At 39.5% G+C, this 21265-nt stretch overlaps 1 protein-coding gene across 7 annotated transcripts in view; it reads left to right on the top strand.

Annotated features, from left to right (window-relative positions):
- The window catches only part of THRB (thyroid hormone receptor beta), a 167742-nt gene that overhangs the window by 64472 nt on the left and 82005 nt on the right, over positions 1-21265 (top strand). Inside the window, exon 1 of one of the 7 annotated variants that reach the window (XM_052692249.1) lies at positions 3281-3302. The exons of the other annotated variants lie outside the window; for them this stretch is intronic. The gene's annotated coding sequence lies outside the window, so the exon portion shown is untranslated. Of the gene's footprint in view, positions 1-3280; positions 3303-21265 lie in introns of those variants that run through there. 7 annotated transcript variants of the gene reach the window in all.

Raw genomic sequence — 21265 nt, 5'->3', positions numbered from 1 at the left:
GGAGGTGTAGCAAGGTGGGATTTGACTTCTCCTGTGTAACTAGTGATAGGCCATTACCTCTCATCCTCATGTTGGAGAAAATTCACGTTGGATATTAGGAAAAACTTCTTCTTCTCAGAAGGAGTGATAAGGCACTGGAACAGGCTGCTCAGGCAGGTGATAGAATTGCTGTAGCTGAAAGTGTTTAAGAAATGTGTAGATGTGGCATTGAGGGACACAGTGAGCATGGTGAAGATAGCTTGATGGTGGGACTAGAGAGTCTTAGAGGTCTTTTCCAATCTTTGTGATTCTGTGGTGATCAAGCCTTGGAACCGGCTGCTCTCTAGGGCAGTGGTCACATCCACAAGCCTGCCAGAATTCAAGAAGCATCTGGACATGATCTGATTTTGAGATGATCCTGCATGGAACTAGGAATTGGGCTCAGTGATCTGTATGGGTCCCTTCCAACTTGGGATATTGTATGATTCTATGATTCTGTGATTGTGTTTACTGACTTTACGTGGGGGGGCAAATATCAGGATCACTCAGAGTAAAAAGTCTCAATACAAGCCAATCTCTTCTACAGACAGAAATTGGACCATGGTGAAAGTACACAGACCTCCACTAGTTCAGATGAACTGTAATGGCACTTAAACTGTCACTGAAGTAAAGGTCCAATCAGTGGGGAGGTTTACAGACCAAATTCCTTTGTAGGGAAGTCTTGCATTAACAAGCATCAAGTCAGCTCTACTTTGGCTACCTACCTTATTTCTGAAATCAGGGGAAATATACTTGTGAAATGCTGAGCGCACAGAAAACAAAGAGATTCGTACTCATCTTGTTGAAATGGCTGTGGGGCTTTTCTACACTTTACAGATTACTGTGTTCCTTCAGTTTCATTACTGTTGTTTAAACATGAGGTTTTCAGTCCCTACCCTTGCACAAATGCCAGAAGTCACAGATGTGGAAATCTTGGACACTTTTTTTTTTCCACAGCATTCATGACAAAAATGAAGTTGGCCTCAGAGATCAGAGGCATTCTTCAATAAGAAAAAGCTCTTTAAGTGTATGCTTTTTTGTAAAGACAGTTCTTCTTTCAGAAGACCACAGTCAAGTGCAAGTACCCCCAGCTGGAGCCCTCATTCCTCTGCTGCAGTGTGGTCCTGCTCCTGTGTAGAGCTGGTAGAACTGTTTGAGCCACTTCAGCTCATTGCCTGGGGTGTTCATCAGCTGCTGAATTTTATTTGCTTTTTAGGGCTTGTTCTTTTTTAAAAAAATATGGTAGACCAGTAGAAAAACAACTGAAATAAGAATGGTTGGGCTTGCTTTTCTTTTTAGTTCCCTGTAAAAAGTAAAGGGACTATCTTACTAGCTTATATTCAGGAAAAAATAATCTGCAGTGGCTGGAAGGGAAAGTGAACAGGCATGAGCAGAAAACAAAATTTGCACTACAGTTCTGTGTATGTTGTCAGGGAATCATTCCCACGCAGCCCAGCAATGGCATGGAGATTTCAGGGATTACATTCAGATTAAATGTCAGCAAGAGCAGAGCTTTGGTGGTGTGCCAGGGAGGTCACATGAGGCAAGTCCCAAACTTTTGCACGTAAATAAAACTGTTTTCTACTTAATACCCAAAATATGCTACAAATCTTAGCACAGCTAATGACTAGAGTTAGGAAATCTCATTGTAAGTCAATATATTTATTTTTGTTTAATTTAGTTTGGTGACATTTTGTTGCGTTGTGGTACTTAAGACTTTGTCAGCCATTTTATTTGGATGTTATGCATCCACTGTAAAATTTCTTTTTTAGGAGCACAACACAAAGAAATGTTAGTCTAAAACTTCCACAATTCTTTAAAATTTTCATTGTTAAACTTGGACATATGTAGAACACCAATCTACTAATTCTTTCATGGGGAAGTATTATTTTACAGAATTATACAGAAACATCCCTGTTACTTGCAAGATGAAGTGAAAGATGCTATGGTCCCATAGGATTTGTGGGAGAATATTATTGGGAGGGAATGAGAAACAGATATATTAATTATGTAGTCTGGAGTTGTTCCTTTGTATTTTTCTGTGGTTGGTCTATACTGCTCCAAAACACCTGTGAAAGGAATATGCTGACAGTACTGCACAGCATTAAGAATGGCTTCTTTTGGTTAAATTTGGTTTTGTGACTGCAACAGGTCACTCACGCTGGTAGGTACCTTCCCATGAATTTGTAGTACCTTAGCTACTCCACCTGAAACAAAATGAATACTCTTCTTATCTACTTGCCATCTCTGAAGAAAATCTCAAACTATTTTAAAATTAATTTCTTGAAGCCTTTTAATACTCTGTGATACTACCAGTACAAACAAATATAAGCATATGATGCTTTTTTTGTGTGCATCTTTTTACTTGTTCCATGGCACTGAATTCTGCAGCAGAGCATCTTCTCTTTACTTCTTGAGTGTCAGGTGATGGTGATTCAAAGGGGCATACTTGGATTCACCCAGCATACTGGGTCAAGTCAGCCATTGAGCTTCAATATATGCTGCATTTCTCCAGGATTACCTCATGTGAATAGGAACTAAACTTGAAGCCATTAGGCAAAGCAGCTTAGTCTGTGGATTTGTAATACCTCCTTTCATTTCTAATTATATAGACACCTCATATTTGTAAACCTAATTTTAGGTATACCGTGTACCCATAAGTAGATGTTAATATACTTGTATGTGTGTGTACACACCGAAGTTAATTTGCCCCTTCCTATTCCTGCCTTTCCCCACCTTCCCTTTTGCAGTGAGGCATGAGGGAAGGAGAGAAGTCACCGCTTGTTTTGGCTGACTGAGGCCAGCATAGGCATGGGAGGATGTGCAGACTGATCTGCTGTGTTTTGAGGCTGGAAACTGGGAGACAGCAGTTACAGCTGTTAGACTGTGTGGGGTCAGGCATCAGACTGAAGGTGCTCTGGGATGTGGCTGGTGGGCAGGAGCAGGGGTGACTGGGGGACAGGAGGCAGCGGTGCTGCTGCGTTGTGCAGCTGCAGGTCTGGTCATTTTGTTCTTTGTGAGGCAACCCTGACCATTTCAGCACTCCTTTGAAGTGTAGGTTTAAAAACTTGGAGTATACACGTAAGTCATTTCACTAGAACAATAAATAAGGTAAATTAATCTGTGATTTTTCAGAAGCACACTGTGTCCTACTGCTTATTTATCCTGAATTGAGAAATTTATAGTGCTTTTTCCATTGCTTTTACAGACGTAAATTTAAAGTTGTACCATCCTACAGCCTGAGACATAGAGTAATGAATCTAACTCTGGTTACTTGTTGGAATGTAATGTGACAACAAACAGACTGTTAGTATAAATTATATTTTACTGTAAAATATGCAAATATCTCAACGATTGTACTTCTGTCTTAGTAGAACTTAAGAAACATGATACTGCATGCTCCTCTTGTAAATGGAGTTTCATACAAGCAGCTTCACATCTACACAGCGGTTTTGCAAACCCTTTCCTCTGTTTCAAGACGAAATGTGTGCTTGGCTTGGGAACGTGTTCACAGCAAATCTTCATTTTCCTTACTAAGGAATACTTGTGTATTCTGTTAGGTTCAGATTTTTATTTTTTTTAAATTGATAACTTTTTTGGGTAGTCACTTAATAACTTGCTGGGCTCAGTGGCTTGGCCATGTCCATCTTCCACTTTCCAAGACTATAGAACATGGAAACTGGCACTGCTCCCAGTGGTTTGCCCAGCCTGGCACTGGGTTATTTCCAGGGGCTGTGAGGGCTTTGGGCGCAGCAGCCAAGGTAGCACCTGTCTGCAGGATTTCTCTTTATAGATCTATATGGCATTGGTGAGCATGCATTTGGTGGGTAAAATAGCCAGGTGTACAATAGGTGTAAGCAAGTGATTGCAGCCTTTGGGCTTGTCATGAGTCAGGCTGCTCCTGACTGCAATAACAGGTGACTGTGGTGACAGTGTCCATTTCTTTTAAGTCTGCATTGGGTGTGTGTTACACTTTGATTTGCAGACTGCTACTCTGCTAGAAGACAGTATTGCAGCTGGGAGCAGAAAGTGAAGCTGCTACATTCCGGATGTTACTCAGTGCTGGAAATGATGGGGAAGGTTCATAATTAAGTAAAAAGCTTTGATCATGACTTCCACTGGGAAGATACTGCTTCCTGTTGTTCCTGAGATGGTTTTTGTTGTGGGCTTTTTTTTTTAGTGTTCGGTCATTTTTTTTTGTTGCTGTTCTTGTTTTTTATTCTCTCTGCTAGGGAGATGTGGGTGAATCCTGCTAAGAGCATTTTGTTATTCATGACCATCTGACAGGTATTATCTCTTGATAGTGGTGGCTCTTTATGCATACATAGTTTTGCTTAAGGAGAAGGAAGGAAAAAAAAAAATATTATTTTGTTTTGATTCAACTCTGACATGTACTTAAATTTTTAACTTATATTTCTTTAACAACCTGATGCTTGTTCCCATGAAGTTTCTGCTATTGAGTCCCTGTGTCACAAGGTGATCGCTCCCACTGAAGGGTGGTGACTCTTCATGGCCTGACCACAGCTGGGGTGCTTCAAGCTTTGGCACTGCTTTCTGCTCTCCCAGACCTGGAATAACCAACTGTGTTTCCCTCAGAGGGCATCAGCAGCCCACAGTGAAAATGCAGATTGTCAACAGTTTACAGGCTGGTTTGGCCCAGTTCTGTGAGTAGCAGAGCGGAGGGATTTTGCAAAATCCGCACCTCCGGAAAAAGGGAACAGGGGACCCCAAAATAATTAAAAGCGGCAACGATCTGAGGAGAAACGAACTAATTTACTAAGTATGGTATTGGAATGCAAGATAACACACCATAATACAATCTAATTAGAATTGAAGCTAATAAATCAAATATAATGGGAGAGGGAATGTCCAAAAGGCGGATAGGCCTCACCATAAAGCTGAGGTGAGATGTGCAGTCCAGTTGAGCAGCAGGGAGATGGAAGCAGCGCCAACGGAGAAAATCGGATGTGGAAGAGCGCATCAGGTGACTTTGCCAGGAGTTCTGTCTCCTCTCTGTGACAGCAAAGTCCCCTGGGGAATGCAGTTCTTCTCTTCCGGGCAGGTACCCAGGACTTGAGCATTAATAGTTAAAGTCCTAGTGCCTCACATGGTGTTATGATGTGGAATACCGATAACCAAAAATCACAAAACCATGACACAGATCCAGTTCCATTCCTGAAAAGCATTTCTGCAACTGAAACCATCCTTTTGGTTTCAAATCTTTCTCGACAGATTTTATCCTTGGAAGTCATAGATTTCCATATGGGTTTATTTGAAACTGCGCTGCTTCATGCAAGGTAAGCAAGGCTCAAAATAAACTCAGCTCAAGCACTGCAGGAGCTCTGTACTATGGCTGGTTGTTTTTTGTTTTTTTTTCCCCAGTTAAGTATTCTAAAGGAAGACACTGTTCAGGATATCTATTTTAGGTATGGAGTTTCAGCTCAATATAAATCTGAATTGCAGGTAATATTGCTACGAGTTAGCATAATATTTATGCACTCACTTTTGATGAAAGAAAAAGAGGCAGTTAATTGTTTGACAGAAGGAATAAAGTGTTTGACTCTTCTGGGTGGTATGAGGCGTTCTGACAGATCTCTTTGGAATGCACAATGTTCAAATTATACATCAGTGAGGTGATGTTACATTATGCTACCTGTCTGCACTTCTACAAGCAATTTCACAGTTTTCATTAAAAATTACAGTGGTCTGCAGCCCGCTGCCTTGTGCAAGTTGTAATTTTGTGTAGTGTTTTGTATCCTGTAGTGAATGATAAACAACTGTTACTCTTGAGACACTTGAGAGGTAATCAAATATAACTGTTTAATTTTTTTTTTACAGTGAGATTGATCTCCAGAAGTGTTTGGATTTTAGCCATTTCAGTTGCAGCTGGCAAAAGGGCTTTCACTATCATCTTAGCAAATCAAATCTAATATACTGAAACAGGAATAAATCTTGAGTCATGCACTTGGAAATGATTTTTAAATGGGAAAGAACTTTGTAGTATTGTTTGCCCTAAACAGTGGGAAAAGATGGGTGCTTACAGATTACTGTCTTCTCACACCTAGATCAGGGCGGTTTAAATGCAGACTTTTCATCTAGATTCGGACCATGAGTGTGTGTGAGCTGGCTAAGATCATGTGAAATTTCTCATTGGAGATGTCATTGGAAATGTGGTACTTCTTGCTGATTTTCCAGTATCTTGGAGAGACAGTTCACTGTTCTTGCTTGTCAGAATTGTGTGCCTCTCCTGGATGGCTAAGAGGCAGATCTAGTGCACTGCACATAGCTCAGCAGGCTTTAGTAAATGAACTGAGTGTAGGTTACTATAGTGCTATCTTGTTTTTTCCTTTCCATCAGAAATCAGTCTTTTGCACTAAATAAGAAGCTTCAGGATCGTGTTCTCGCTGCACTCCTCTTTATAGCAGTCTTTCCCACTGTTTTCTGGAGAAATAATTTCTGTGAAAGCATTTTAAACTTTTCTTGTGATCAGAACTTACCTACCTAGTTAGTTTTTTTTTCCTGTGCTGTGCTTGAGGAAGCCCAGAGTTCGATGTTGGTTATGCCCATTACCAATGCCACAAAATACACTGAGCATTGATTTTTGACACTCTGTTCTGTTTGTAAAAGTGTGATGTGAGTCACACTTATATTGCAACTCTAATGATATGTGAAAGCTGTAAGCAGAGAGCTAGGAAAAAATCACCTTGGAGCTGCAACATGTTCCATTTCAGTTTTCTTATTTTTCTTTGAGTTTTGTGAAGTCCAGATAGCTCTCTTGTGTTTACAGTTTTACAGCAAATACCAGATGTTGAACTCTTTACAGCAGAGCCACTAAACAATTACTACATGTTTAAAACAAGAGCAGAAATGCTGAAAATAAAATCCTTCCATTTCTAGTTTCCACAAAACTCTTAAAAATGAATAGTCCCATAAAAATGTTTTCTCAAAATTGCTTGACAGTGCCATTCAAAAATGAAATGGATCGTTATCCTACTTGTTAGCTCAAGCTGACCCAACAGTGATAATCCTTAAACTTGTGACTATAAATTGTTAAATCTATTAATAACTCTACTGTTTTATTCTGTCATTGTAGCATTCCAAAATCTGTTTACTCTTAGTATCAAAACATTGTTTTATTAAGTCCCATACAAGAAAGACTTGAGACCTAAACACACAGCCTTAACAGGAAAGCATATGGAGGAAAATAAGATAAATTAGCCCTTCAGGTAAAAGAAAACATTAAGTCTAAAATCTGAGTAAAGCTCTTGACTGAACTTGGAAATATTTCTCTTGAAGTGTGATAACTCTTTCCTCTGAGCACTGTAAAGCAGAAAATCTCAGTTTGCCTAAGGCTGAAGCATTTCATTACTAGAGAGAAGTCATTGCTATCTGTGGAACATTCAGTAGTCAATATGTACCAGTCATCATCTTATGCTGTATGGCAGGTAGCTTATCAAAATTTACTTCTGAGGTCTTCCTGACTGTTGAGGGAAGAGGGATTATGTCTGTCACGTGGTGTTGTTTAAAAATAGTAATAATAATGAAGTAAAATAAAAGGCACAAAACCACCCCTAAACTCTTTTTCATTAACTTTTAAGAACTTCCTTAATTCACAACTACAAATATACTTTAAGCAGTACTTTACTCAGAGGTATCTTCCTCTCATTTTTCTAGTTATTTATTAATTTTTTTATGTCACTGTCCTGCAATAACAATATCTCCAGAGTGTCTTCACTTCCTTCCTACCTTTGTCTGTATATTATGTCTCTTGTGCACAGAGACATCAACATAGTCTACTGATGTGTTTATTCTCAAATCCTCTGGAAGTGACTCTTTCTCTAAGAACGAATTTGTCTATTATTCTACTTAGCACTAAGTTTTAAAAATAGTAAAGCTTGCTTAACCAGAATGGAAATGAGCTACAGAGGAATACGATTGCTCAGTACTGAGTATCGGTGTCACTGTCTGGATAACTGGCATCCTTGTTTGCCATTACCATATGAAGTCCATTACGCCACACTATACCAATGCTCTTCCCTATGTGCCCCTTTCTGGACATCTGACTTTGAACAAGTAATAGTACCATACTTCTGTATCACATTTGTGAAATCTTAAAGCTGTGGGTATAAAGAAAGGCTTTTCCAATTAGTTTGGCTGGGAAACAACATTAGAAGTTATTCTGTACATATGCATGCTTTTTAATCACTGGAAATTTCACAAGGAATCTTTGGCTTAGTTTGAGAGGTCAGCTGTAGTGCAGGAATTACTAACCTTCAGAGCTGAAGAGAACCTTGAAATCTATCAGGTGGAAATCTGTACATGGTAGAGATGGCCTGAATGAAAGCTTTACCTGTTAGCAGTTTTCACAGCAGTAAGTAAAAGCAAACTGAATACAGACTTTTGAACTTGTGATTGTCATTTGTTTTATTGTACTTGGATTGATACTGGCCACTCCATTTACTGCAGTACCAAGGTGTGCCTCAGGCAAAGCAGGTACCTTGGTAGGCACAGCAGCAAAAACCTTTTGGAAGCATCCTTTCATTGAGTGGTGTGGTGTGTGCAATTCCTCAGAGGTTATTTTCTGACACTTTTTCTATTAGACTCCTAATATAGAAGGCTTATGATCAACAAATCTTAATCATGAAGAGTGCCTGAGTGACAGCAGTCTCATGTTTTGGGATATAACTAATGTTTCAGTTTAATTGCCAATACACTGATGGCCAGTGATGCTTTAAAATGTCACAGAAGGTCCCGTTTGGTCTCTGACAGTGGCTGCAAAAGATCGTCTTGTATGGAAGATAGCCACTAGGGAGTGTTGAGAAGGTGTATGAAAATGAGGAGCAGAGTAGGGCATGACATCATTTGAAGTTATCTTAGTATCTTGGTGTCATTTTTTTTATTTGTTGGGGTTTTTTTTTGTGTGTGTGGTGGGTTTTTGTTTTTTTTTTCACCTTTGAGCTTTGGACTTTTCCCAACATTATATATGGCGTGTGTATCTATTCTAGAGGGGACCATACAGACAGCAAATATCAGCCTCTTTTCAGTGCAGATGAAGACTTGGCATTCATTTTGTCTTTCAGATGACCAAAACTTTTTTTTGCCTATCCTATTTACCATGCAAACTAGCAAATGCTGAAATGGTCTTTAGCTTGACTGATGGTCCCTTCGTTATAAAATTGAATGTTCTTTGGGAGTTTCGGAGAAGTTTGTAATGCATTTCCTCTTGGATGAAAGCCAGAGGATTCCCATGTGGTCATTCCAGCATGGTTTGTCTGGTTTATAAAGCAGAGGTCTATGTGTGTGTAACAAATGTAGCTCTGCTGATAAATTTGAACAGATGATTTAAAAGCATGTGTTACAGTGAGCAAGACTGGCAATTTACCATGTCAACAAAATAAAATGTAAGTAACACTTACATTATGTATCTAATGTACAGTAACTTCATAAAGTAATGGCTCCACTGTGAGAGGCACTTTGAATTTTCTGTTTGAGGTGTTCTTGGTCACTCTTTCAGCTGAAATCTCCGAATCTCACTCTTTTTCGCAGTGACACCAAGCAGTTAGGTTAAATACCTGTTGTCCATAACCCCCATGACGAAACAGAGTGAATCATACACATTAAAAACAATATAGTAAACAGAAATAATCAGCAGAGTTGTATTACTGAAGAGTCACTTTTCCAGGTGATGTTTCAGTCTGCTCTTCAAGATCAAGAAAGCTTTTTAAACCCACACATATCACTTACATGAAACTATTGCTAGTTAAATTTCTAAAGTTCACTGGTGTCTCAGGTGCTGTGCAAATCTTGGAGAAATGGACTGGCCATTTTACTGCAATGTGTTTCATTCATAGATTATGACATTTTTATATTTTTACAAATTTTTTGAACTCTCCTTATTTTAGATTGAGTTGATCTCATTATCATATTCATTTGGAGTCCCAGGACCTCCTGAGAAAGGTAGAGGATTTTTGCTGGATATTTTCTGAAGCTCACAAACAGCCGAAAAATGTTGGGCAAGTGCAATAGCCTCCATGGTTGTTGCTGCTCAATTAAAAAATTAGGCATTAATTGACAGCATTCATGTTGCATTTGCTAGTTAGCAAAAGTTCTAAGTCTTATTTTTGTATTTGGTAGTTTGCACTCTGCTTGCTGAGCAGCTGAGGTGCTCCAGAGGTTTCTCCAGTGTTGGGAAGAGCTAGCAGCTGTGAAAGCAGGCTCCCTACAGTAGGCACACAGGAAAGCACCCAGGCAAGTTTTGAGCATCTCCAGAGAAGGAGACTCCACAACCTCTGTGGGCACCCTATTTTCTGGTGCCGTGTCACTCTCCAAGTAAAGATATTTTCCTGCATATCCTTGTTACGTTGTGGCTACTGAGATCTGCCACCCTCCTAATGGAGATAACCAGCCAGATCCTCAGTAGGTAACAGCCTTTTCACTTTATTTTCAGACTCCTTTGATCATGCTGAGTTTAGAAGTGTACATTTCATGGAGCGTGTTTGAGATTACAGGTGGGAGTGTGGAGTTGTTCATTGCATTGTCTGAAATAGATGTGAATCCTCTTCAAGCTAGGAAATCCATTTCAAATAAAGCACCTCTTTTGTGTGTCCTAGTGTGATGATGGTTTTGGGTTTTTTTGTAGCTCTCTTAGCTCTGTGTTGTGGGGAGTCTGCAGATGTACATTCAGACTTATAAGGAGCATTAGAATCAAAATACTGTGAGGAAAAACTTATGCATTGTGCTTAGATTCAACTATAATTACATCTTGTGACCAAGAAGTGCAAATAAACATGATTTATGGTGCTTTTTCATGTATTTTGGCTTGCACCTAAGTTGATGGAACTATATTGCAACTCTACAAAACGTGGGGGTTAACTCTTTCTAGCTGGTTACTGGAGATCTGAACACTTCCAGTTCACATATTGAAGGCACAGTATGTGGTCTCACTGTTATCAGGCATTAATATGAATGGTTAAGAAACCAAAATGAACAAATAAGTTATAAAACTGATCAGGAGGAGAAGTGCGAGTCAAGTTCTTGCATTATGAGCTGTGGGGATATCAGTTTTGGGACATGACTGGGGGAGAGTGCTGAGAACAGGTTTCTGTTTGAAATAAAGGCTGGCATAGGGGTAAATGTCTCATGGCTCTGTCCTTTGCAACTGGTGACAAATGTAGTATATTCAGACAGGCAGTTGTCATAGTTTTTTACATGTATTTCATAGGTGGGATGGTTTAGGCTTTTACGTAAAATAATGTGAAAATGATGTACAAGTTTATTTCATATGAAATATAAAACTGAGAATTATCAAGATATGACTCTAATTTGTTTTGCTGAATTAATGTTAAACCCTATATACTAAGTCAAAGCGCAGAATAAGAGAAGCATTTCCCAAAATATTGTTTACTGTTTCCATGCTCAGGAAACTTTATTAATTCTCTCAGCCAATATATACATATTTGCTGCTAAAGATGACTTATTTGTAGTGCAGTTCACAGTACTAATCGTACTACCTGAGCAGTTCTGCTGAGTCTCTGCATGGTTACTCAATGTGCTGTTGACATAGAGAAGGTGACACAGAGTCCAGATGTGTTGAATTCATTGCAGCCTTGAATTCATTCAAGCCTTGAGTTTGTTGCAGTAAATCCGAGTGCCGTGCACAGAGAGCCCAGAAGAACACATCTGCAGAAGGCACTGGGTGATGTGCTTGTAGCATCTTGGACATTATTTGAAGAAAAATGTGAAGGTGTTCAGCCTTGCAGAATTCCACTCAGAAATGAGTGGAATGAATGAACAACTGGAACAGAGTTGAACTAATTGTTCCAACGCTGGCTTTCAAGGGAAGAAAGACTTGCATCACCTGGCTTTTGATTTGGAATTGGAGCGGTTCAAGGCACCGAAACTAAACACAAACAGAGGATTGAAATTTACCGTCTGGTTTATGGGGAGCAATCCTGTAGTTTTGGCAACATCTTGGGTGTATCTTTTCTGTAGTAACCTGGTTAATGCAAAAAGTAGTTTGTCACCATTTATTAATATGTTACTGCTTGCACACATACAACCTCTGGGCTGCAGGTACAGGCCATCCTTCAAAGGGCAGCACAGGCAGCAGATATGACAGACTGGAGTCAGGGAGGAGCAACACAAGTTTTTTTTGAAGACAGATGAAGTTTTCAGAAGAAGATGTACTGGTTCTTGTCACCATAAAATAAATACAGTATAAGCAAGACCCTTCACAGTAGCCTTGCCTTTGGTTTTATTTCCTTATTTATTTTATTGCTGATGCATGCTTGTTGTTGTACCGGAAGGGAAAGAAACTAATGAAGTCCTTTAGAAATACACATGCAATATACTATAAATAAAACCTTGCAAGAACGCTACTTAAGGCTGCAGCATCTGTCTGTTAACATATGCGGTTTCATTTTGCGGCTGTCTAATGGCATAGCTTAGTTTAAATTCTCTGTGTTCTTCAGGCAGAAGTGGTTTGGGTGCTTTCTGTCCTTGTCACAGTCTAATGCTGTGTTTAAATCTGTTTTACCTCGTGAACTTACCATCCTTCTGAGTTGTCTCAATAGCTTGCTATTTGAAGTCTTTCAGTCTGTATTACTGTCCCAAGACACCAAGTCCTGACAGCTGCCCATCCTGTGTGATCATCTGCACTTTTATTCCCTTACAGAAAATGTAGCAATGATTTTGCTCTTGGGTTGACATAATCTTCAAACTTAATGTAATATTATTCTCTTCTAATCTGCTGCTGTCATCTCATATTATATGTATTATACATATATCTTATTTCCCTCCAGTTCCCCTGCCAGCTCTATCCGTGGTAGAATATCTTCTCCATTAGCCATATAAGAACTTTGTCTGAGAGGAGAAGAATTATTTCCCTTCATCAACCTACTGTGGGAATTTGGAGAAGCAGAAAGAAATTAATTATTGAGCTTGAAATCTGGCCAAAGCAGTGCTAGACTTGGAGTTACAGTTTATGAATTTCTTTCATCCCTATAATGATAGGAGGAGCAGAGGGGAGACAGGAGGGTAGATTTTGTGCTGGAGGGGAGTTTGGGCTTGCTCTGTGGCAGCATGTTTTGGTTGTTACCATGTACTGCTTGAAAGAGCAAGAAGGAGCTTCAGTGCTCTGCCCTCTGCCTTTCAGTTCACTGTTTCCAATTCACTTGGTGCTTTGTGTTGATTTTCTGAGGCAATTCCTTTCACTTTATGTGTATCAACACATATTTTGTCATAATTTGTTCATGGTAACTTCTGGACCAGATCTAGCGAATCTCTAGTAGAGTGTTTAGCGACTACATCAGCTGTGATTCAAATAGTAATGGTGCAATTGAATTTTTTTGTGTTAGTTTTTTTTTTTTAACTCGATTCCCCTGCTAGCTCTAGAGCTAGTTTCATGGAGAAGAAGCAGATGTCGGTGACAAGTATTAGGACTGAATGCAGCCGGAATTGAGAAAAGGCTCTGTACCACTGGCTGCCCCATAATGGAAAGCTTGTGCCATGTTGGGCAGCACTGCCTGGAGCGAATTTCTGTACTGGAGCAGCAAGGCTGGGGAACAGGGTGTCTGTCTTAGGTGAATGCATCACTTTGATAAATTAATTTGTGTAACACTCAGTGTGTTCCTTTTCACCACCAAAATACCTAAAATCATTTATTTATATGAAAGGAATGTAGGAAAACAACACAGGAAGGTTATTCAGGGGCCTTTTCTGAATCTCTTGTTTTTATGTATTTGTCTTCTGAGATGTGTAGTATCTAGAGTCTCAATATGTTTCTTCAGTAAAATAAATTAAAAAAAAAAAATCAGGGAATTAGATTTGCTTTTCTTCTGTCTCTATGGAAATATTTGTATTCTGCAAAGTCCATAGCACTGTGCTGTGTAATGATTTTGCCATCCTTGTGAAACAAGATGTACTTTGTCCTTTTAAAATTGAATCTACTTAAGAGACACTGCAATTATTCTGAAATTGCAAATCATCTTTCTCCTGAGAGGATATGATTTCCTTTGTTGCAGGAAAGTTGACATTAATAAGCATGTAATCAGTGACAACAGTATTGTAATGGACATGGAAGTTTATATCTGCCAGAATAAATGATGACAGGGTAGAAATGAAAAAGGGGTGCAGCTTCTCATCCAGCATTCTCCGATCTTTAGACTGAGTTGTTGTATAACCAGCTAGTTGTGCAATGCAGTTTCCACTGCTTAAAGAGAAGAAATAAGCGATGTAGAACATGAACTGAAGATGAGAGGGGGGAAGAAACGTTACTATCAATGACAGTTTGTGAAAATTAATTCGTTCTTGTGCATACTTCTAAGTATAATGTTCTGGTACCATTCTGAGTCTACAGCCACAGGTGTTCATCTACCCTATTTTGTGCTGTTTTACTTCAGGACCACAGTGTAGGTACATGAGCACTGTGCAAGCAGTGCCAGAGGGATAAATAGTAAACCAACCCTTGCTGTCTGGCTGTAATACAAAAATCATTGCAGGAATTGATGAAAAGTTTCGGAAGCCCTTCATTGCGGAGGCTGAAGGCTCACCCTGCTCCTCTGCCAGAGGTCAGAGCTGCAGCCCACTGTATCGTGGCAGTGCCTGTGGTGGGCTGCAGCTCTGCAAGTCCCTTCAGTTAGCTAATCAAAACCTTCTCATTCTACCCACCTCTTCAGCGGATCCTTATCTTGGTTTTCTCTGTAAATAGACTCAGCATCTCTCACCAACTTTGTGGAGCTTTGAAGTAAGACCAGGTCTTAACTGGCTTTAACTGGTCTGGCAAAAGATGTTTCCCTGCCCAAAAAATATATTTTCCCTGTTTAAAACAAGGAGGATATTGGGGTTCTTGAAGAGTGGGGCTACCAGATATTGTTTTCTCAACAAATGTAAAAAATATGTATTTTTTTTTTCCTGGCTTTTATCTTGGAAATCATTGAACAGTTTTGGCTGATGTCAGGAAAAAAAAAAATAGCCTGAGACACAGATCCAGTGTGGAGTGTTTCAGCTCAAACAATTAGGTGAAATTCTAAGCAAGTGAAAATTGGATCTTACGAGAACCACTGGATAATCCTTGGTAACGGGCTGCATTACAGTTAGCATCTGTGTGTGCTGAGTTTGAAAGAAAACCTTTTAAGCCTACATGCAGATAGCACACACCCTTACCCAATAGCTTCTGCTGAAATTCATATCACTTAATTCAATAGTCTTCTTTTGCTCAAGAATCCCTCTGTTATAATATGACTACAGCTAATTGCACATTGTTAAATCTGTTAATTGGCTGTCAGCTGTTGGCCTAGTTTAAGTTTTGTACTGGAAAGATCAGGACCAAATGTTCAGTGTCCTTTATAGATGTTACTTCTACACATAATAGAATAATTATAAAATGTTTGTCCATCCTTAAAAATGTACCATGGATTTATCATGTAAAAGGTTATTATGACATAGAAAGCTGTATTGCATTTTGTGATTCATGAAAACAATAACTTATCAGAAAGACTTCTGTCTTCAATCTTCTAATGGCATAATTTGGTTATTTCCATATTGTGCTGCTCTCAGCAGGAGGCAGAGGAAGGCTTTGGCTAAATATTATCTACCCTACATAATGAAAATACAGCAGAGTCTCTTATGTTTGCCTCACATAATCATTCACTGTTAATTGCAAAAAGCCCTTGGTACTTTTTTTTTTTTTTTGGCTGTGTCTTAAACAATAAGAAACTGGTTTTTTTTCTTAAATGAAAAGCGATTTGTTGCCTTATGACAACTTTTCCTTTTGGAAAGTAGCATATGAACCTGGGTGTTAGGTGCATCTGGAGTACAGATAATCTCCTCCCAAGTGCCTGTCTGCAGTTGGGATGTACACACCTTCATGGGGACTTTTCTTGCAGTGTTATCAGTAGGGCTGGATAATTTGGGTGATCTGATCAAACCCAGTAAATCATTGCCCAGCATTAAACAAATGGATCTGGGACGATTCCAGAAGCCTCTGCTACTTGGCTCTCAGGTGGATATTTGCTGCTTAGGGTACATGATGGAAAGAAGTAAAAGAAAAGTTAGCTGAAGTTTGGAAATTCATTGTCATTGCACAGCACGTATGATCAAACCCTTTGTAAGGATGCACAGCTAAAATGGTAGTTTGGCTGCAGAACTTCTGTATGGAAAGGAAAGCCATGTCTCTGGATTTTCAGGTGGCTGTAGTGAAAATGGTGGGTACTTTTCTGGTTTTGCTTACTGTCTTAGCACAGAGTAGTGGCTTTGTCAAGCTTTTCCTTCCCCAATAGGCTTTCCAGGTGGGCAGAGCTCAGGATCATTCTGCCCCAGTAAAATGACACTATGCCTTGCAGTCAGCCTTAGTGTGATGGGAAGTGATAGAAGGAAGAACAAGAAGGTGGTGAGGCACGGGGAAAAGAAGCCCTGCAGTGTTCTGTGGAAACAGAGGATCATGCAGTGGGGAAAAGCTGACATATGAATTGAGATCTACACCACATGTGCCAGTTGTGGTCAGTGACCTCATCTGTGTGTAGGTCAGGAGAGCACAAGTGGCTGAGGTTTGCCAGCAAAGAGTTGACTCTGAAGGAAAATGAAGGCTGGGGCTGCTTTTGGCAGAGAATTTTGCTCCTCATGGAATCACTTAGAGACGTACAAAGACTGTGAATCTTGCAGTCTTTTTATTTGCAGGGCTTTAAAGGTAGATGGCAGACGGATGAAGTTCATTCTCTGGTTATTTCATTCCACGGCTAAACCTGCTTTCTATTTGTGCCTGTGTGAGATCATTCATTTGTGTTCCAATACTGTGCTCTTTATTTTTTTCCCATGACTCTTATTGCAGAGCCCCCAGAATCCATTATCAGATTCTAATTCCACTTAGACATAGTGGGGTGGTGATACCCATTTCCACTTGCAGCCAAATGGAGATGTATTCCCATGGAAGGGCCATGATGCCCTGGACCCATGAGGCCACTTGAGGATGAGGTCTGTATCTCAGCAGATGCTGTCAGTAAGGTGTGGGGCTGTGTGGAAACTTTGTCCTAATGAGAACTTCATACCTAGCTCAGTCCATCCGTGAAGGGAAAGGCATGCTGGCAATGGACCAGCACTTCCCATCAGTATTACCCAGCCCTGCACTGGATATGCCTTGTAAATATCTCGTGCCTGTTCTCAGCATAGTTTTGGGATGGCAGTGGTTGGTATTTTCAATTACAGTGGCTAGTTTTTTAGGTTTCTTCAGTAGTTTTATTTCTATCATGCCTTGTTAGAGGTTACTGCATGTATTACTTACAGTACACTTCCTTGTGGTCCCTACTGTTCTGCAGCAAGCTGTAAATCCCAATAGATGGAGCATTTTTCCATAATTTCTGTGCCCTGTTTTCAGATTAACTGATGATGGAGGATGAAGGAAGAGAGTGCAGGGAAAGAATAGCATAATAAAACTCTTTGGTTGCATCACTCATAATTCTCAAAGAATGTTTTTAAAAATTGATGCTGCTTCTCTTCAAGCTGCTGGGGGGCACAGATCTTTAGTCAATTAAATCCTTATTTGGGGAGAACTTTTTTTTTCCCTGCAAGACTTATTAAATGCCTTTGTGCTGTTACATGTGTCTAGTGTCATTTTACTAGCTAAAATAATTAGGCAGGTTTTGCATATTTCTAGATGTATTGTTCAGATTAAGAATTGAAAGTTGATGTAATCTGAATGTGGGCCACCTGAGTTTGAATTGTCTGACTGATTTACATCACGCAATGAAAAAATGATGAGAAAGCAACATATATGTATTTGAAATACCTTTCAGATACCACATCTAGCTGTTCTAGGTAAAGCTGAGTATCATCTAAAATTCTGTATTGCTTTTCTTTTTATCACCCCTTCCATTATTACAAGGACAATGAAGATTAAAAAAAGATACGTGAGCGTCCATTATGAATAGAGATACTAATCTCACAAGCTGTATTTGATTGGTTTAAAAAAAAAAACTGACAAAGCAGACTTGTAGGATATCTACAGGCTAAATAGGAATAAATTGATCTAAGGATCCTAGCTTCTTCAGTAACAAGTCTTCCCTTTTTCTTAGTGCCACGACTTTCTTCAGCTCCCCCCTTTTCATCTCTGAAGGCCAGTATCCTGAGAAGACCTCCATTCCTTGCCCTGTGTGTCTGACCTCCCAGCCGCAGCACTTGTTTACTTAGAGATAATTGTTTTCTGGAGAGAATCCAGCTGATAACTTACTTTTTCATTAGACCCTTTTTTCCTATTAGTTATCTCCTGTTAGTTGATCTGTGTCATTTGATAAAAGTAATTAGGTGATAAAAGACTGTTTCTGAACTCCTCCCTCTAATTTTGGCATGGTGAAATGTACTTCTTGGCACTTTGCTCTTTCCTCATAAAGACAGCCTTCAGTTGACAAACAACACTAATCCAAAAGAAAACAAGCCAGTTCACGCATCCTCTCTTGATATATCCCTTTGCCAGAACAAAGTAGTTCCTCACAAATTATTTGTACCAAAGACAGTGACATAACCCTGGCTCTGTTTTATAGTTTTGCAAATGTTTGCAGAGCATCTCAAGAGGCCAGACTAAAAATACTCAATGAAACTATTCAGCATTCTACTAAGAGCATTTTGTTTCCTAGGACTTTCCTCCCTTCACAAAACACCCTCCCACTGCTGCATTACGTTTGTTAGAAGATGCAGCTGTAATGTAGTTGTATCACATTTTACAGTTTACATAGAAGTTTAGTCCGAAGTTCATTTTTTCCTTTTTACTAAAAGGAAATGTATTTTGTTTAAAGAAAAAAAAAAAATTCTCAGTGGAAAGAAAGTTTATTTTTAGCTTCAAGTTGAAATACACCCCTCCAATGAGAAAGAGCCTCATCAGGTTATCCTTAGTAAAAGTTCTGAGTTTGAAGGCCTAAGATGTCATGGTGCAGCAGATCAAGGACAGATAGCAAAGAATTGCCAGTGCCTTCCTCTAGATTCTAGTGTGGTGGAAACTACCTGAAGATTCTGGAGGAATTTTTAGCTTGATTGCTGTCAGCGTGTACCCCAGGAAGAGGACAAACTCAAAAGTTTGTGTAATACGAAAGGATCTTTGTTCATCTCATGATTATTGTGGATTCCTGAGGCCCTGTGGGGACAGCTGAATTGAACTCTTATCTTAATTCTTAATTCTGTCACAACGTGATTTCATCCTGAAAAAAAAAAAAAAAAGTGTCCAAGACAGTGAGTGCTAACAGAAGGATCTCGGCAGATTCTGGCCTGTGTTTTACAGTCCTCTCTCTTAAACAGATAGAAGTCATTGTTCTGTTATACAGTGTTAAATGCAGTCAGCATTTTGGTCAGATCTGACAAAAAGTTTTGATGTTGCATTTTTCTGTGCGCTGGATGTACTTGATGTCAGAAACTCATACTGTGGGGTTGTTCAGAACCCATGGTGCTCGCTGAGATTCGGAGTACTACATTTTTGGGTAAGTAAGGGTCTTAAAATATCACTGACTTTAAACTTTTATGTGCTGCTATGATAAACTGAGTACCGAGGTATGTGTATAAGTGAATCATATAATAAATAAATGATGAGAGGGATAGTGAGATGCAGGTGCAACTATAATAAGAAGGGACTGTTTACTGCTTTATGTCTTGTTAACACAATTACTGCAGGTTTTCTCTGAATGAAGAAAGCAGAGAAATGCTGAATCCTATCACAGGATTTTATGGGGAGAACCTTATTTCACTGTTGCCCTACTGTGAGCTTTCCTGACAGTCAGTGTTTTTGTCTAATGCTGGAATGAATCTTTTCAGATGTATGCCATGCCAGAGTTACGTGGAGTACAAATAAGAGCATACTTCTTGCAAGAAGAGATGAGAATTGGCAGGAAAGCATACTAAATCAAGGTGTGAGTGAGATGTAGCAGTGACCGTCTTTGCAAAATTTAAGATAGACAGGGAGAAAAGGAATAAAAATAATAAAAGGTGAATAATAGCTACTCGTAAGCAGTATTTGTCTTCAAAGGGCCATGAAGAATTGTCTGAAGGGGGCATGGCCAGGCTTGGTTCATGAACGCTGCAGCTGGAGGCAAAACAGTAACTGTCCATAGCAGAGCCAAAATGAGATCTGACTGTGGTGTTCCTGCTCTCCAGTTCCCCGACAGTCATGGCAGACTGACACCAAAATGTCAGAAGGTCTACAAGTTCTTCTTGATTTTTAACTCATTTAGCAACTTTGGTTCTCTGAAACAGACATTATTTGTATCACAGATGCATAGAAGTAGTTGTATGTCTGTCTGCTTCCAAATATGTTATATTTTTAGAAACTGCAGAATTTTCCCCTGCTCTTAACCATTTCCTGTGGTTTTATTCTGAAGTGTGTTGCATGAAGAAGGCTATTTGTGTAATTTAGGTATGAGAATAGAAGTGGTACATCTTGAGGTTACAGATGCAATCTTGGATGATGATCAGCCCTTTAAGTATACCGTGAAGAAATGAGTATCCTTACATTCAAAAAACAATTTGTCTCATTAGAAATGTGGGAGATGCAGGGCTGTGCTGAAGTTTGAAAAGCACAGCAGGATCTGTTAAGGAAAGGATCTGTAATAGCGATTTCAAATCAGCGAGAACAGAGGAACAGCGTTCACCTGTGGTAGACCGTGGGTGAATCAAGCTAAGTGGGATCAAGACAGGCTGGAAGGACTGTTATGAACTGAAGTTAATTGAGAGCAATTAAGTCTGTGTAGACAAGATCTACGTAGGCCATTTGGGCTGAAGGGCATTATGCGAGTAAAGGGTGCAGGATTAGGCCCATTGTTTGCAGATTTACCTAGTGCTTTAAACTCTGTGGATGAGTGGTGTTACACAAATGTTAGTCGTAATTATTGTTTAATTATAACCACATGTTTACTTTGAATGTAGTCCTATGCTTAATGTGTAGGGAAGCCAGGATAATACTGCAGCTCCAGCGTGTGAGCTCCTGTTTGCCAAGCAGCGTTCTGCTTGGGGCTGCTCCTTTTGTAGGATGAATGGGGCTCCCCAGCTGTGAAGCTGTGCTGGTTGTGGTATGTAAAGGGCAAGCAGCTTTAATTGCTGCCTCAACCTTCAGCTAGAACATTTTGAAACATATCTCTGAGTATTAATTTTAATAACTAAGCATTTTATTAAATGGGCTATTTGTGTATTGCTGCAAGATATCTGAGATGCCAGTAGTTCACTCTGGCACTAAGAGTGCACTAAGGGTGCAGAAAGCAGACTTCATAGTATGGTTCAT

Source organism: Tympanuchus pallidicinctus, unplaced genomic scaffold (assembly GCF_026119805.1).
Source record: "Tympanuchus pallidicinctus isolate F22 unplaced genomic scaffold, pur_lepc_1.0 scaffold3, whole genome shotgun sequence".
Taxonomy (NCBI): Eukaryota; Metazoa; Chordata; class Aves; order Galliformes; family Phasianidae; genus Tympanuchus; species Tympanuchus pallidicinctus.
Note: the sequence above shows the minus strand (reverse complement) of the source record. Positions and strands in the feature narration are given on the sequence as shown.